Source organism: Lolium rigidum, chromosome 3 (genome assembly GCF_022539505.1).
Source record: "Lolium rigidum isolate FL_2022 chromosome 3, APGP_CSIRO_Lrig_0.1, whole genome shotgun sequence".
Classification (NCBI taxonomy): Eukaryota; Viridiplantae; Streptophyta; class Magnoliopsida; order Poales; family Poaceae; genus Lolium; species Lolium rigidum.
In genome coordinates this window covers 267,052,697-267,070,930 of record NC_061510.1, presented here as the reverse complement: position 1 = coordinate 267,070,930, position 18,234 = coordinate 267,052,697, and the positions used below count along the sequence as shown (strand labels likewise).

Genomic DNA, 18,234 nt, shown 5'->3' with positions numbered 1-18,234 from the left:
ATTCCGACGGTGTTTTTTCCAGCAGAATCCTGACTCCGGTGCGCGACTCTCCAATAATCATGAAACATGCAAAATAGATGAAATAACATAAGTATCATCTCTAAATATGAAATGATATCAATGAATAACAGTAAATTATGATATAAAATAGTGATGCAAAATGGACGTATCAGATGGCGCCTCTACCCGTACCCATACCCTACGGGTGCCATCCCTAACCAAAATTCATAAGTATTTCTGTAAATTAAGCATAAGAAACAAATATAGTGTGCACAGTGTCACCTTCACACCATTGGACAAGGTGTCCCCGGCGATCACATAATAAAACCACTTGAGTAGCACAATAGTTGAATAATAACATCTACTTATTCAACTAGATTACAAAGCTCATGATCACATAAATATCATACATGGAGAGATAGATAGACCACATAGCTACCGGTAAAGCCCTCAGCCTCGGGGGAGAACTACTCACTTCTCATCATGGGAGTCAGCAATGACGATGGAGATGGCGGTGGAGTCGATGGAGATGGCTCCCGGCGCAATTCCCCGTCCCGGCAGGGTGCTGGAACAGAGACTTCTGTCCCCCGAATCTTGTCTGCGATGGCGGCGGAGCTACGGAACTTTTTGTGGACGGAGGCTTATTCATTTAGGGTTCACGCGTCAGGAGGCTTCTTATAGGCGGAAGGGCGAGGTCGGTGGAGGCCAGGTGGCCCCACACCACCCCTAGGCGTGGGCCAGGCCACGCCTAGGCATGGTCTGGCCGCCCTGCGCTATTTCTTCGACCCCCCCTCTGGACTCTGTCTTCGTTACGGGAAAATATTGACTTCGGATTTTGTTTCGTTCAATTCCGAGAATATTTTCTGTACAACTTTTCTGAAATACAAAATAACATAAAACAGGGAATTGGCACTGTGGCATCTTGTTAATAGGTTAGTGCCTGAAAATGTATAAAAGTGGAACAAAGCATGAGCAAAACATTTATGAATTGGTGTAAAACAAGCATGGAGCGTCAAAAATTATAGATATGTTTGCGACGTATCAGCATCCCCAAGCTTAACTCATGCTCGTCCTCGAGTAGGTAAGTGATAATAAAGATAATTTTTGAGGTGACATGAAGCCAACACAATCTTGATATAGCATTGTAAAGCATTGTGAGCTGGCATCAAAGTACTCTAAATATAGGCATGATAGATATAATTCTAACAATAGAAATTAGCAACTATGTTATAACATGAAAAGTAACTCAAACAAAGGATCATGAATAATTGTGCATTGAATGCAAATGTTTGTTTATGAGCATAGAAAAAAGGGCACCACTACCAATCGGATCCCGATTTGGGCTTCCCGTCGGACCAGTGCTCATCCGTCCGATCACAAGCTGTCGGTCCGTACGATTGTCAAAGAGAGCCACAACTAATTCCAGGAATTTGTGGACAATTGAGTGCTTCCATCTTAAATTTTCCAATTGAATGCTTCCGTCTTAAATTTGTCAAGTACTACTATGCTGATTTGGCTCTCCTTTCCATTCTAGTAGCCTGCGTTAATTGCTTATATTTAGGAAACGAATTCCAAAAATTAGGAAGCAGATTTTTAGGAAACTACTTTTTCTTAACCTTTCTTTCCTTGTTAATCAAATTTTCTTGACACTCGTTTTTTGGACATTTGCAGATTTGCTTCGACATATCTTAATTTTTCTTCCATGTTTTAAAAAATGCTTCCAGTAGTACAGAGTTAATTGAAACACGGCGAAATTATGTTTCCATCGTCCCGGATAATTTGTTTCCATGTTAGATTAACTTTGATTTTATTTATTAGGAATATTTATCCTATGAAACTCGGTATTTTAATTCTGAACAGGAAACATCACAATAGCATTTAAAGAATAGCTTCCAGCAAAATAAGAAATTTTATTTTTACAAGTGATCAAACAGGGGTATTTTGCAGATGCTTCGAGCCAAGTGAGGATTTTTGTACACAAATTGAGCTGATTTTATCAATTCAAGAGTTTGCTTCCATGAAAACAATGTTCAACAGATAACCACATGTATTTCCATCGTTTCAGCTAGTTGCTTCATACATAGGAGATTAGAGCTTCCGATCCATTGTATATATGCAACCACCAATCAACTATACTTACAACAAGATTAATACACGCTTCTGGTCAATTAGAACAATGCTTCATAAGTATTTAAATTTCAGTTCATAATATTCTATGTTTCCATGTACTCTTCTATTTTCTTCCTACACACTCATGCCAAATTCACGAATAAAAAGATGCTCCCAATGAACGCATTATGTGGTTTCTACAAGGAATTTTGCTGAAGGAGAATAATGCGAGCATCCGCCATTGCTGGACGGGGACAATTTGCTTAGTTGCCGACACAGTACTAGACCACGGGTCGATTGTTCTCTCGTCATTGCACTACTTTATGACCACGAGGCTTGCATCGATGAGGCAATGCATATACTACTCGTGCCATGCATCATTCAACCGTCATGCTACAATCGACTCTTGAACAGGTGCTCGAACTCAGCCTCCTTCATGATGCCTACAAATAATAATAAGGATAACATGGAAAGAAAATGAACGTGAGGTGGAAGCAAAAGGAACGAGAATATGGAGGAAAATGTATGTACTGAAGAAATACTACTACCTCTATAACATAGCAATCTGAAAACCTTGACGAAGCACAACTATGAACACAAGAAGCACATGAAAGTGAAAAATAATATACAGTCAGTATCAATATTGTTTATAAGCAGTACAAGGAAGCACAGTAAGCTGAAGCATAATATGCTGTCAAGATCAATAACATCGAGCTCTTTCATTCCACGACGAAGCTAGTACATGTGGCTACGCTTCAAGCTCGTCGTCCTCGCAAGCTATGATACGGCAATCGTTGTCACAGTCGTTGTCAGATGAATCATGGATGGATGTGTTGAAGCCAAGAGATGCACATTGCCTAGTAGTAGTGGTTGTATCAATTTCTAAAACAACAGTGGGAACAATAAGAAGCAAAAACTGACATCGCCTTATGCAAAAATGTAAGTGATCCAAGCATGAATGCAAATGGTTGAAGCAAAGTTCGATTGTAATAGATTCAATATCAGAAGGAGTGGAAGCATGTAAGTATCAAACACATATATTATGCTAGTATATCACAGATTCACGGCACATATGAGGGCAGATGAAACGAAGATATGTAGCGGTAAACAAATTTGATAGCTCGTTGCCAGGATTGGTGTACAAAGATTGAAGTACGTAATTTTCATCTTTCATATAGACAGTACAACAGGAGAAGAAATCCATTAGGAACAAAACAGAAATAGCTACGTTGTTTTTTCACTGGCTGCTGCAAACGTGCGTGGCGACCTGTGGTGTGGAGGAAGCAGCCGAGGCTAGCGGCCGCAATATAGCCACACGGACGGGCAAACGAGGTCTTGTGGAGCTGCCGGCTGGGGATTAAGCTTCTAGGAGACTGTCGATGGAGAACGGCAGAAGCTGAGGTGGAGCTAGGCAGTAGGCACCGGTCTGTGATGCTCCGACGACGTTTCCCCGCGGCGGAGCTTCGGGCGTGCGGCCGGAATACTAGACGAACCCAGCGGAAGCAGAGGTGGCGACATGGAGAAGAGGAAGCAACACAGTGGGAGAGGTTGGGGCTTTGCGGGGAGATCAGGAGCAGAGCGACGAGGCGGCGAAGGTCAGCGGCACATCCTGATTTGGGGATCAATTGGGGATACGAGGAGAAATATCGGGAGGCATTAAAGACCAGGAAATTTAGAATTTTGATCAACGCATGGTTATCGGTGGAAAAAATCGAGGTGGAACAGGGACCCAGTCCGTTCGATCAGAGCAAGATGGACGTCACTTGTGAGGTCCGATGGATTGTTTGCCATCGGACTCTGATAGATCTACCAATCGGATCCCGATTTGGGCTTCCCGTCGGACCAGTGCTCATCCGTCCGATCACAAGCTGTCGGTCCGTACGATTGTCAAAGAGAGCCACAACTAATTCCAGGAATTTGTGGACAATTGAGTGCTTCCATCTTAAATTTTCCAATTGAATGCTTCCGTCTTAAATTTGTCAAGTACTACTATGCTGATTTGGCTCTCCTTTCCATTCTAGTAGCCTGCGTTAATTGCTTATATTTAGGAAACGAATTCCAAAAATTAGGAAGCAGATTTTTAGGAAACTACTTTTTCTTAACCTTTCTTTCCTTGTTAATCAAATTTTCTTGACACTGTTTTTTGGACATTTGCAGATTTGCTTCTGACATATCTTAATTTTTCTTCCATGTTTTAAAAAATGCTTCCAGAGTACAGGTTAATTGAAACACGGCGAAATTATGTTTCCATCGTCCTGGATAATTTGTTTCCATGTTAGATTAACTTTGATTTTATTTATTAGGAATATTTATCCTATGAAACTCGGTATTTTAATTCTGAACAGGAAACATCACAATAGCATTTAAAGAATAGCTTCCAGCAAAATAAGAAATTTTATTTTTACAAGTGATCAAACAGGGGTATTTTGCAGATGCTTCGAGCCAAGTGAGGATTGTTTGTACACAAATTGAGCTGATTTTATCAATTCAAGAGTTTGCTTCCATGAAAACAATGTTCAACAGATAACCACATGTATTTCCATCGTTTCAGCTAGTTGCTTCATACATAGGAGATTAGAGCTTCCGATCCATTGTATATATGCAACCACCAATCAACTATACTTACAACAAGATTAATACACGCTTCTGGTCAATTAGAACAATGCTTCATAAGTATTTAAATTTCAGTTCATAATATTCTATGTTTCCATGTACTCTTCTATTTTCTTCCTACACACTCATGCCAAATTCACGAATAAAAAGATGCTCCCAATGAACGCATTATGTGGTTTCTACAAGGAATTTTGCTGAAGGAGAATAATGCGAGCATCCGCCATGGCTGGACGGGGACAATTTGCTTAGTTGCCGACACAGTACTAGACCACGGGTCGATTGTTCTCTCGTCATTGCACTACTTTATGACCACGAGGCTTGCATCGATGAGGCAATGCATATACTACTCGTGCCATGCATCATTCAACCGTCATGCTACAATCGACTCTTGAACAGGTGCTCGAACTCAGCCTCCTTCATGATGCCTACAAATAATAATAAGGATAACATGGAAAGAAAATGAACGTGAGGTGGAAGCAAAAGGAACGAGAATATGGAGGAAAATGTATGTACTGAAAAAATACTACTACCTCTATAACATAGCAATCTGAAAACCTTGACGAAGCACAACTATGAACACAAGAAGCACATGAAAGTGAAAAATAATATACAGTCAGTATCAATATTGTTTATAAGCAGTACACGGAAGCACAGTAAGCTGAAGCATAATATGCTGTCAAGATCAATAACATCGAGCTCTTTCATTCCACGACGAAGCTAGTAGATGTGGCTACGCTTCAAGCTCGTCGTCCTCGCAAGCTATGATACGGCAGAAGCTGAGGTGGAGCTAGGCAGTAGGCACCGGTCTGTGATGCTCCGACGACGTTTCCCCGCGGCGGAGCTTCGGGTGTGCGGCCGGAATACTAGACGAACCCAGCGGAAGCGGAGGTGGCGACATGGAGAAGAGGAAGCAACACAGTGGGAGAGGTTGGGGCTTTGCGGGGAGATCAGGAGCAGAGCGACGAGGCGGCGAAGGTCAGCGGCACATCCTGATTTGGGGATCGATTGGGGATACGAGGAGAAATATCGGGAGGCATTAAAGACCAGGAAATTTAGAATTTTGATCAACGCATGGTTACCGGTGGAAAAAATCGAGGTGGAACTGGGACCCAGTCCGTTCGATCAGAGCAAGATGGACGTCACTTGTGAGGTCCGATGGATTGTTTGCCATCGGACTCTGATAGATAGTATTTACCATTACTTATTCTGATCATGTGAATTGTTGTGTTGTATAGAATTAAATGACATTATGTTACTGTATTGAATGTTTGATCATGTGCGATACAAGTGTAGCCATGTAGGGCGCTCATCTTTTGCACCAATTCATGTGTACCTAATGGTTATCAAGTTGTGTGTGCATGTTAGTTGCTGGAAACTATGCATCCAGGGGCCAATGCTGATTAAATTAGCAAAGTCTTATGTATATAAGTTGGACAATATAATTAGACAGTGATGTCGCCAACTCGCCATGCATGCAGCTAGCTAGGGCCTTATTAGTTGATTATGTTTAAATGAAAATGAGCGGTTTGGTTAAAATTGATCTACCCACGTTTGTTTCGAGGGATGAGCCAGACGACTACCATCAGGTATCTATTTTTATATATTCCCTACGTTCACTAATAAAATGCCGTTTAGATATTTCAACGTGGATTAAATATATATTAAAATGAGAAAATCTACACATTAAAAGTAGACTAAATATGGATCAAATAAGTGTATCTTCAAAAATATAAAAATATAAGGTCCTTTTAGTTCATCAATCTTTATCAAAGTTCTATGTGTACATATCTAACATCATGTAGATACAAAACACATGTGACTGCACACACACAATATAAGATCATCAAACACAATACTTGCATACCAGTTACTTTATTTACCATATAAATTGCAATAGTTGTACATTATTAGATAATAGGTAATAATGTAATATCTAAAGAACGATGAAAACATGTATATTCAACTTTCAACCCACTAAAAATGATACCCTCGCATTTGCGAGGGCCACGATGCTAGTTTCTAGTAAAAGGAAAATCCGTCGACTTTATAAGTTGTGAGGGTTCGATGCCCTAGTTCGAACCATACTTTTTAGAAAGCAAGTTTTCTTGTTTTGTTGAAGAAGGCGAAGTGCATGTTTTGGCGAACCATAAACGGATGAACCACGCTTAGCACTGCCAAATTAGCCCATGTATTGTTTTAGCGCAAATCTTATTAAAGATGGGAGCATATGGATTGATTCGGATCAACATGGAATTGTTACCTCATGCTCATTATCTATTTTCGCCCTGTTAGTAATAATAGGAGCGATCCAAATAATCTATGCAGCTTCAACTTCTCTTGGTCAACGAAATTTTAAAAAAAGAATAGCCTATTCCTATATATCTCACATGGGTTTCATAATCATAGGAATTGGTTACATAACCAACATTGGACTCAATGGAGCATTTTACAACTATTATCCCACTGATTTATTGGTGCTACATTTTTTTTCTTGGCAGGAACGGCTTTCGATAGAATGCGTCTTGTTTATCTCGAAGAACTGGGAGGAATATCTATCCCAATGCCAAAAAAAAAATTAAGAATGACAACTATGCTCTCTTAATTGGTGCATAAAGCAAGAAAATGAAGACTCAACATAAAATTAAAAGGAAGGTCCGTAGAAGGAAGTAAGATTAACAAGTTTTATAGACCTTCCAAAAAATATGGTACTCATTAGTTTTGAGCTCTCATTACCCTTATCATAGGCATCTTGAATGTTTAAAGTTAATGTGATGGCAAATATGAGTTATATGCTTTACAAATCACAAGTTGAAAATCTCATGCCCCTTGAATACGAGTACCTAAACCTCATCCTACCCAACTTAGGTCTCAAATAAGTTTTTGTCATTGTAAGTATACATGTATCATCGAGAACCGCCAATGGGGTACCTTCTGCCACATGATATAGTAGCATTTCCATACCAAAATGACAAGACAAACAGAAAATGAGCATCTCAACAATTTTTTATTTACTATGGGTATAGCTTTTTATTGAAAATGCTTCATAGAATGCTCACTATAGTTCGCTGTAAATTTCCACCATGAATGATGCATAGCTTAGATTAGCGGCCCAGGCGTTTCTCTAACACATATACAAACTCCATGGACTTACAAGTTTTCGTTTTATTTCGCACCGCTGGACATCCATAAACAAAAGAACATGACATCAACTATATATGAATAAGTGCATAAGCGTTCCCCATGAAAGCATGGTTGTGCTAACTCCCAACTCGCAATTTGCAAACATATAAACTTCATAAGATAGTCACAATAATCAAGTTTATTAAGTGCAAGAAAGTAAATATGCCATCAAGTTCGTGAGAGTTTTACTGACTAATTTTCTCATGCCAAAATTTAATTTGGAAGATAAATAAAAACATGATGAATATAATTGGAATAGCAATAATGCTAGTAGATATGGTGGACACAATTGGCAAAATTTGGTTTTATGGTGGTTGGATGCACAGGTATAGTTCATACTCGGTACAGGCGAAGGCTAGCACAAGACTGGGAGCGACCAACTAAGAGAGCAATAATGGCCATAATCATGCATAGCGACAAAACATTATCAATCAAAGCATAAAGTGATATTACAAGTCAAAAACTAAATAATCATAGAGGCTTTAGTTGACTGGTAGTAGTCATAACATGGTATAAGCATGTGCCAAGTCAACCCAATAAAACATCAAAGGAGAATACCACAATATTATGCTTTTATGATGAAAACAACACATGATTCTTTTAATGACACATTATGCACTCTTAGTATTTGAGATAAGTCATGCTACAACAATAAATACTAAGCATATGACAAGAATGACATCCAACATGACATGCCAAAGGCTATGCCACAGTCTAGACAAGCTTCCTTTTGCATCACTATAAGCATCAAACATTTTACTCATCTCCAACACCAATCAACTTATTTGAAACAACTCTTATAGATGAAAACCAATAAATACCAGAGAGCTAATCATACCTTAATAAAGAAAATTAACAAGCTCTGAAAAAAATTAGAATCGAAAACTAAGAGGTAAACATAGTACTAGAAAACTAGAACACTCGCAAAACAATAACATCAAAAACTAGAGTGTTCTATGCAATTAAAACGGAGCGTGTCTCTCTCCAAAAAAAATGTGTCGGGATCCAACATATTCTACAGCAAACAAAACTAAACTAAACTAAAAACAAAAATAAAGACGCTCCAATAACAACACATAGCGTATGAAGCAATAAAAATATAGTGCATAGAGAGATGACATGTTGCTTTGTTGATGAAGAGGGGATGCATTGGGCATCCCCAAGCTTTGACGCTTGTACCTCTTGGATATTTATTAGGATGCAGAGGCATCCTCAAGCGTGAGCTTTTGTCCATTCTTCATCTTATCACACCATTCTTCTCTCCCTACACTTGAGAACTTCCTTCATAAAAACTTCACACAATTCTTTATTAGCAGCGTTAGTACAATCAAAATAATAAATCCACTTAGGTTCAGTTCAACATATATAAAACACCTATAAAAGCATTAGATACTGTAGCAACCTCTTCCAAAAGATCTTTGATCAGAAGAATTCAAAAAGAAAGAGATTAAGAGGCAAACGCAATATGCAGAAATATGTCAAAATAGAACAGCAAGTAAAGATCGATTTTTCGAAAATCCTCTTTTGCTCATCTCGAAAAGTGGTCAACTAACGAACGTTAGATAATATCCTTTTGCATATACATAAAAAATGGCAGTCCAAAATTCCGCTCTTCCTATTTATACGAATTTTTATGGTGATAGCACATAATCTGTTTTCAGGACAGCAACTTTCCCAAATCTTACTTTCTTCCTATCAGAGGCTATTATTGGCACAAAAATATAATAAACAATAAGGAGAGGTTATTACAGAAGTAATAACTTACAAGACTCAACAAAAGAAAAAATTATATAAATAAAACACGGGTTATCTCACAAGAGTGCTTTTCTTTAACGTCTTTCAGCTAGGCTCAGTAATTTGAGAAGATGCTCACATAAAAAATATGAATTGAAGCAAAAGAGAGCATCAAGGAGCAAATATTAAACACATTTACGTATAACCCACTTGCTATGCATAGGAATCTTGTACACAAATAAACCCATAAATAAAAAAGTGACAAGCATAGGAAGATAAAACTAGAGTAACTTCAAAACTTTCAGCATATAGAGAGGTGTTTTAGTACCATGAAAACTTCTACAACCATATTTTCCTTTCTCATAATAACTTTCAGTAGCATCATGAATAAATTCAACAATATAACTATCACATAAAACATTCTTATCATGAGCCACATGCATAAAATAATTATTACTCTCCACATAAGCATAGTCATTCTTATTATTGTAGTGGGAGCAAATTCAACAAAATCGCTATTATTATTATTCTCATCACCATAATCATCAAATATAGGAGGCATATTATAATCATAATTAACTTTATCCTCAATAGTAGGTGGACTGAAAATAACATAATCATCATTGTAATCATCATATATTGGAGGCATAGTATCATCATAACAAATTTCCTCCTCAAAAGCTGGGCAACTAAAAAGATCATTTTCATAAAAACTAGCTTCCCAGCATTAGAAATAATGGTGTTCAAAGAATTCATACTAATAACATTGCTACCAGCATGAAAGTAAAGTTCCATAGGTTTTTAAATTTTCTCTTCAAACACCTTATGTCCTAACTCAAGATAAATACTATAAAGCTCTCTAATTTTGTTGTTGTTTTCCATTAATCCTAACTAGTGAAGATAAAAACAAGAAAAAAATAGATGTAATTGCAGAATCTAAAGGAAATAACTTCTAGCACTCACCAGCAACTAAAATACTTAGTAGCCAGAGGATGTGAGTACCTTTTACCTTACCTCCCCGGCAACGGCGCCAGAAAAGAGCTTGATGTCTATACACGCTTCTATTCTTGTAGACAGTGTTGGGCCTCCAAGTGCAGAGGTTTCCCTTAGTGGATCACCCAGGTTTATCGAACTCAGGGAGGTAGAGGTCAAATATATCCCTCTCAAGCAACCCTGCAATTACGATACAAGAAGTCTCTTGTGTCCCCAACACACCCAATACACTTGTCAGGTGTATAGGTGCACTAGTTCAGCGAAGAGATAGTGAAATACAAGTAATATGGATGATTGTAAGTAGTAATTGCAATCTGAAATAAAAATAGCAGCAAGCAAACATGTAGCAGAACTGGTTATAAACGGTGTTTCGATGCTTGGAAACAAGGAGCTCTGTCTATATTTTGCAAACTTCGGTCTTATCATAATATCTTGTACTATATTGAAAATTCTTATGTTGTCATCAAACACCGAAAAGGGGGGAGATTGAAAGAGCAAAGTCTCACCATATGGTTTTTTGTGTTTGATAACAACTCTAGAATGTATTTCACCGTCTGCATAGTTGCTTTGAAGATTTGTAGGTACACGGTGTTCTCTTTGAACACCTCAAGATCGAAATAATCAATATCGAAGCTATAGTCATCGTTAGGCATAGTTGATAGATTTTTTGGTTTTGTGTGTGTGTCGCGATTCGACGTGGTTGGAGAGGTGTAGAAAAGAAACAGGTTTCTGCTAAACTGGTAGTACCGGTGCTGCTTGCGGTAGTACCGCTACAACTACCTGCACCAGGTACACGTCAGCCTGGAACCTCACTGGCGGTACTACCGCGCCCTTCTGGGACCAGTAGTACCGTTCGAGATACCGCTGGTGATACCGCCTTTTGGGAAAAACACACATAACACTTGCGGGTACCTTGACGGTACCTCAACCAGCACTACCGCTTGAGTCACCCTTGATGGTGAAATGCGGTAGTACCGGTCTGGTAGTGGTTAAGAGAAACGTGCGGTGATACCGGGCTTGGTACCGCGATGGTACCTGATGTCTACGCACGCTTTTATTCTTGTAGACAGTGTTGGGCCTTCAAGTGCAGAGGTTTGTAGAACATCATCAAGTTTCCCTTAAGTGGATCACCCAAGGTTTATCGAACTCAGGGAGGTAGAGGTCAAAGATATCCCTCTCAAGCAACCCTGCAATTATGGTACAAGAAGTCTCTTGTGTCTCCAACACACCCAATACACTTGTCAGGTGTATAGGTGCACTAGTTCGGTGAAGAGATAGTGAAATACAAGTAATATGGATGATTGTAAGTAGTAATTACAATCTGAAATAAAAATGGCAGTAATCAAACATGTAGCAGAATTGGTTGTAAACAGTGTTTCGATGCTTGGAAACAAGGCCTAGGGATCATACTTTCACTAGTGGACACTGATACGTCCATTTTGCATCACTATTTTATATCATAATTTACTGTTATTCATTGATATATTTCATATTTAGAGATGATACTTATGTTATTTCATCTATTTTGCATGTTTCATGATTATCGGAGAATCGCGCACTGGAGTCAGGATTCTGCTGGAAAAAGCACCGTCAGAATGCAATATTTCGGAAGATCAACAATTGACGGAAATTACACGGAAAATCTTATTTTTTCAGAAGACGGAGATAGCCAAAAGGAGGAGCTGAGGAGGGCCGCCATGGGCACCCCCCATAGGCCGGCGTGGGCCCTGGCCTGGTCGCGCCGCCTTGTGGGGAGGGGGCCCACAGCCCCCTCTGGCCTCCTCTCCTTCGCGTACTTCTTCATCCTGAAAACCTAAGCTCCGGGGAATAATTGCGAAGAGTCACAGCCGCCTCTGCGGGGCGGAAAACACCAGAGAGAAAAGAGCTCTCCGGCAAGCTGAAATCTGCCGGGGAAATTCCCTCCCGGAGGGGGAAATCGACGCCATCGTCACCGTCATCGAGCTGGACATCATTGGGGTCATCATCACCATCATCTCAATCATCATCACCGCCATCTCCACCGCTGCACTTTGTCACCGCTGTAACATCTAGGGTTGAATCTTGATTGTTTGATAGGGGAAACTCTCCCGGTATTGATTTCTACTTGTTATTGATGCTATTGAGTGAAACCATTGAACCAAGGTTTATGTTCAGATTGTTATTCATCATCATATCACCTCTGATCATGTTCCATATGATGTCTCGTGAGTAGTTCGTTTAGTTCTTGAGGACATGGGTGAAGTCTAAATGTTAGTAGTGAAGTATGTTGGGTAATATTCAATGTTATGATATTTAAGTTGTGGTGTTATTCTTCTAGTGGTGTCATGTGAACGTCGACTACATGATACTTCACCTTTATGGTCCTAGGGGAATACATCTTGTATTCGTTTGCTAATTGTGGGGTTACCGGAGTGACAGAAACCTGAACCCCTGTTGGTATATCGATACAGGAGGGATAGCAGGATCTCAGAGTTTAAGGCTGTGGTTAGATTTATCTTAATTACTTTCTTGTATTTGCGGATGCTTGCAAGGGGTATAATCACAAGTATGTATTAGTCCTAGGAAGGGCAGTGCATTAGCATAGGTTCACCCACACAACACTGATCAAAACAATGAAGATTAATCAGCTATATGAAGCGAAAGCACTAGTATAAATTTCCGTGTGTCCTCAAGAACGTTTGGTCATTATAAGTAAACAAACCGGCTTGTCCTTTGTGCTAAAAAGGATTGGGCCACAAGCTGCAATTATTACTCTCGCATTTTACTTACTTGTATTTTATTCATCTGCTATATCAAAACCCCCTGAATACTTGTCTGTGAGCATTTACAGTGAATCCTTCATCGAAACTGCTTGTCAACACCTTCTGCTCCTCGTTGGATTCGATACTCTTATTTATCGAAAGTACTACGATACACCCCCTATACTTGTGGGTCATCAAGACTATTTTCACGGCGCCGTTGCCGGGGAGTGAAGCGCTATTGGTAAGTGGAATTGGTAAGGGAAACCTTTCTCGTACGTGATGTTTTTATTTCTCGCCTTCTGCTATAATTCATTATGGAGAGGTCTTCTCTTGAATTCCTCTTTGGAAAATATACTACTACTGCAAAGGTAGTGGATGAGGCGCCAGGTGAGAAAGAGGTTCCATACAAATACCTATGAAAATTATTGAACGTGTTGTGGATAACCGCTATGAAGGGGATGGAACTGTTCATCCTGGAGATCATTTACTGTTTTTACATGAATTATGCGGGTTATTCAAATGTGCAGGTATTGCTATGGATGAAGTTAGGAAGAAACTATTCTCTATATCGTTGTCTGGTAAAGCAGCGCTTTGGTATAAATTGCTGAAGAATAGGGATTCTCTTGATTGGGAGGACATTGTGCCTTTATTTTATTCTAAATTCTATCCTCCGAGTGAAATTCATAAAGACCGGAACCGCATATATAATTTCTGGCCTCATGATGGAGAGCGTATTGCCCAAGCATGGGGGAGATTGAAGTCTTTAATGCTCAAATGCCCCATTCATGAGCTTCCTGGTAATATTATCATTGATAATTTCTATGCAAGACTATCTTTTCAAGATAAGACTTTGCTGGATACTTCTTGTTCTGGATCATTTACACGCAACAAAGAAGAGTTTAAAAGGGACCTTCTTAATCAGATCCAGGAGAATCTCGAAGGATGGGAGAACGACAAAGATAGAGAGTCAGGTATAAACTATGATTATAAATGCATTGAAGTTTTTATGGATACTGATAAATTTCGTAATATGAGTGCTACTTATGGTCTTGATTCTCAAGTCGTTGCAATTTTTTATAAAGCTTTTGCCTCTCACTTTGAATTGCCTAGGAAGAATTTTGATAAGTATCATGAACCTTATAAAGATAAAACTGATCCATCTATAAATAAATGTGCTATAATTGAAACTGTTGATCATATTCTTCCTGAAGCTTATATTGAAAAAAACTCCTTTCGCTGCTAAAATGAAGGAGTATTCTGTTATAACTAGTGCGGTTAATAAAAGTGCAAAGAAAGCTATAGAACCTGAAGAACAAATAAAGGTTGAACCTGCTATTGCAATAGTCACTACTAGGAAAAGGGCAATCAGTGGCGCACCACTTTTACCCATCAGTGGCGCACTAGTGGTGCGCCACTGTTATCACGCCACTGCTAAGTTTTAGTAGTGGCGCACTAGTGGTGCGCCACTACTACCCTAAGTAACAGTGGCGCACTACGTGGTGCGCCATTGACAAGTCCAGTGATGCGCCACTATTACCCCAAAGGGGTGCGCCACTGTTGTTCCGCGGTAGTGCGCCACAACTCTATGGTGTCGGTGCGCTACGCTACCTCTGGGGTGCGCCACTGTTATGGCGTTCTGGTGCGCTACTGCTACTTTCGAAAGGGGATCGGAGGGTAGTGCGCCACAAGTCTAGACTAGTGCGCCACTTCTACTTACAGGTCATGCGCCACTGATGGTCCTCTAGTGCGCCACTGCTAGTATTTCGTTTTTATTTTTTGTATTCCTGGCAGGTATTTGTACAGGTTGTATATCACACTATAACAACACAAATACGGTATATATAACACATATAAGCAGCTAGCACGGTATACCAATACATAGTCCTTCACATTAGCCTCCATGATTCACAAGATTTCAAATATTAGATAAGCTGTTACGGTGTTACAAGTCACAAATGAGCTAGTGGTTACACAAGGTCGATCATCTAAACTAGCATCACATAGAAGAGAGCTAGAGTCACTACTAGCACCGTCCCGATGAAAGTGGTCTTCATCCGGTTCCTCCTCCGCTCCGTCCTCTCTCCCGCCAGATAGCGTGCGTATCTGTCTTCGGCCTCCGCTCTAGTGGTGTACCCTTTGTAGCTGTTACCGCTAAAACGGTGAACTGTCTCCGACACTCCTCCCGGTCGTTGTAGACTCCGGGAACCTTGCCCTTGTACACGACATACCACGTCATATCTGCGTACATATGCACAAGCCAAAGAAACATTAGTGCACGCTCATAGATGTTTGCAACGAATAAGAGCAAACTCAAAAACGATCCAAGTAGTATGAACTAAAAGGCATGCCTCATACATTGTTGGTCGGAACAAATATTAACATTTAGGGACGGAGTAAGCGAAACCAAGTAGGATGCACAATAGATTGATACTTGTGTCATCGCACCAGGTTCACTTACCCCTCCCCCAAGTGTATAGGTGACCAACATTCTAATCATCGGCATTTTGAGATACCAAAGCAAATGGAAGAATGACAAGGGCCTCATACTTTGTCAGTCCAAACAAATATTAACATTTAGAGAAGGCGTCGGTGAAACCAAGTAGGATGCACAAGAGATTGATACTTGTGTCATCGCACCAGGTTCACCGACCCCTCCCCAAGTGTATAGGTGACCAACATTCTAATCATCGGCATTTTGAGATACCAAAGCAAATGGAAGAATGACAAGGGCCTCATACTTTGTCGGTCAAAACAAATATTAACATTCCGTGATGGCGTAAGCGAGGCCGGAGTAGGATGCACAAGACATGGATATTTGTGCCATCACACCGGGCTCACTTACGTCACCACGGAGTGTACAAGTGACCAACCATTCTAATCATCGGCCAATGCAATTAAGAAGTGCCAACTCAAATAAGAAACAAGTAGCTAGTATGAACTAAATGGAATGCCTCATACATTGTTGGTCGAAACAAATATTAACATTCGGGACGGAGTTAGCGAGCCGGGTAGGATGCACAAGAGATTGATATTTGTGCAATCACACGAGGCTCACTAACACCGCCACGAGTGTACGGTGACCAAGCATTTTAATCATCGGCATTTTGAAAATCTCAAAGCAAATGGAATGACAAAATGGAATAAGTGCCTCATACATTGTTGGTCGAAACAAATATGAACATCCCGGGATGGCGTTAGTGAGGCCAGGTAGGATGCACAAGAGATTGATATTTGTGCCATCACACCAGGCTCACTAGCGACACCCGGAGTGTACGGTTGACCGAACATTCTAATCATCGGCATTTTGAGATACCAAAGAAAATGGAATGACAAGGGCAAACAAATATGAACATCCCGGGATGGTGTCGGCGAGGCAAGGTAGGATGCACAAGAGATTGATATTTGGACATAACATCATCATACCTAACATCGTAGCTTCATACAATTTAATATAGAATTCAAACAACACGAAGCAACGAAGATAGAGTTGACAACACTCTAAGTTCTAACTATCGGTGTCCGAGCCGGATTCGCCGGTGTGGGGGTAGTGCACACGGCAGGCGGTGTCGTCGAACACCTTGACGATCATCTCGCCGTCCCCCTCGTACGAGGAAGGTGAGCTGGCAGCCGGGCTCGAGGTGGAGGTCACGGGCGAACTTGTCCCACCCCGTGTGCGGGTACATCTTGCCCTGCCCGTCGAACAGGACCTCCACGGACCAGCGGCAGAAGTTGCAGCCTGCCTCCCGTAGCTGCAAGTGCGCCGGCTCGACGCCGTCGACGAACTCGGCGAACTTGTCCGGTAGCCTCTTGATGCCGAGTGGGTCGTCGTCGATGCGGAGGAGGAACTCGAAGCGGCGTTCCTCATCCGAAGACGAGGAGGATGCAGGTGACGGTGACCGTGGGGCCCTTGCTGCTCCACCGCGGCGGCCCCTTCCCCGGCCCCGGGGCGCCCGAGGACCGCGGCCTCGACCGCCTCGCCGGCCACCGGGACCGGCCATCCTACATGTTTACATTTTTGAACCATATTACGATCCATTCCACTAACAAAATTGGGCATGACCTATGCTAATTTATGTACATATGAGTGCCCCATTTTCGCCGAAACGGAAATGAATCAACATTTCGGCGATAATGGGCAACTCTGTCGATCCCTGCACAAGAATATGTCACCATATACACCAGCTCAGCACCATGGCACATGCACAATTGTTCCTCATATACACCAGCTGAGCACCATGGACTAGAACTAGTGTTGTAAACATCAAAATAAACACTGTGAGCATCAACCCTTCACTCTGATCCCAAATTATATGCATTTGAATGGAAAAATAGTAAAAAATCAGTATAAAATATGAACTTGAAGAACCTAGCAGCAGCAGTAATCAACCTAGCAACCTAGCAGACAGCAGTAAGCAAAAAATACACAATTTTACAGCCCTAGAGCAGCAGCAAGCAAAATATACCCAATTTTACAGCCCTAGCAGCAGCAGCAAGCAACAACCTAGCAAGCACATAGCAGCAGCAGCAAGCAAACAACCTAGCAAGCACATAGCAGCAGCAAGCTAGGACTCTTGTCTCACATACAGCCAAAGCAGATTTAAAATTTCAGTCCAACAACTTAACTCACAAATAGCCGAGCACTAGGCTAAAATGATCACAACAGAGTCATATATTCACTCAATGTATTTTTGGGTAAATTGGTTGGTGCATTCAAATTTTTCAGCTGCTAAACCTACTACATATTTACCATGAAGTTCTTTGATCAGCCAAATTTTCAAACCACTAAACCTACTTGTCAAGAGAGAACATTTACAAATTTCCATTTCAACGAGAGAACATTTCCAAATTTTAAAACCACTAAACC

General features: G+C 40.6%; 1 long non-coding RNA gene across 1 annotated transcript; it reads right to left on the bottom strand.

Annotated features, from left to right (window-relative positions):
* Positions 1-2,112: 2,112 nt before the first annotated feature.
* On the bottom strand, positions 2,113-3,192 carry LOC124699439. The gene is made up of 2 exons (XR_007001391.1): positions 2,658-3,192; positions 2,113-2,552 (listed from the first exon to the last, which is right to left on the bottom strand). It is a non-coding gene; the product is annotated as an uncharacterized LOC124699439 (long non-coding RNA).
* Positions 3,193-18,234: the final 15,042 nt, after the last annotated feature.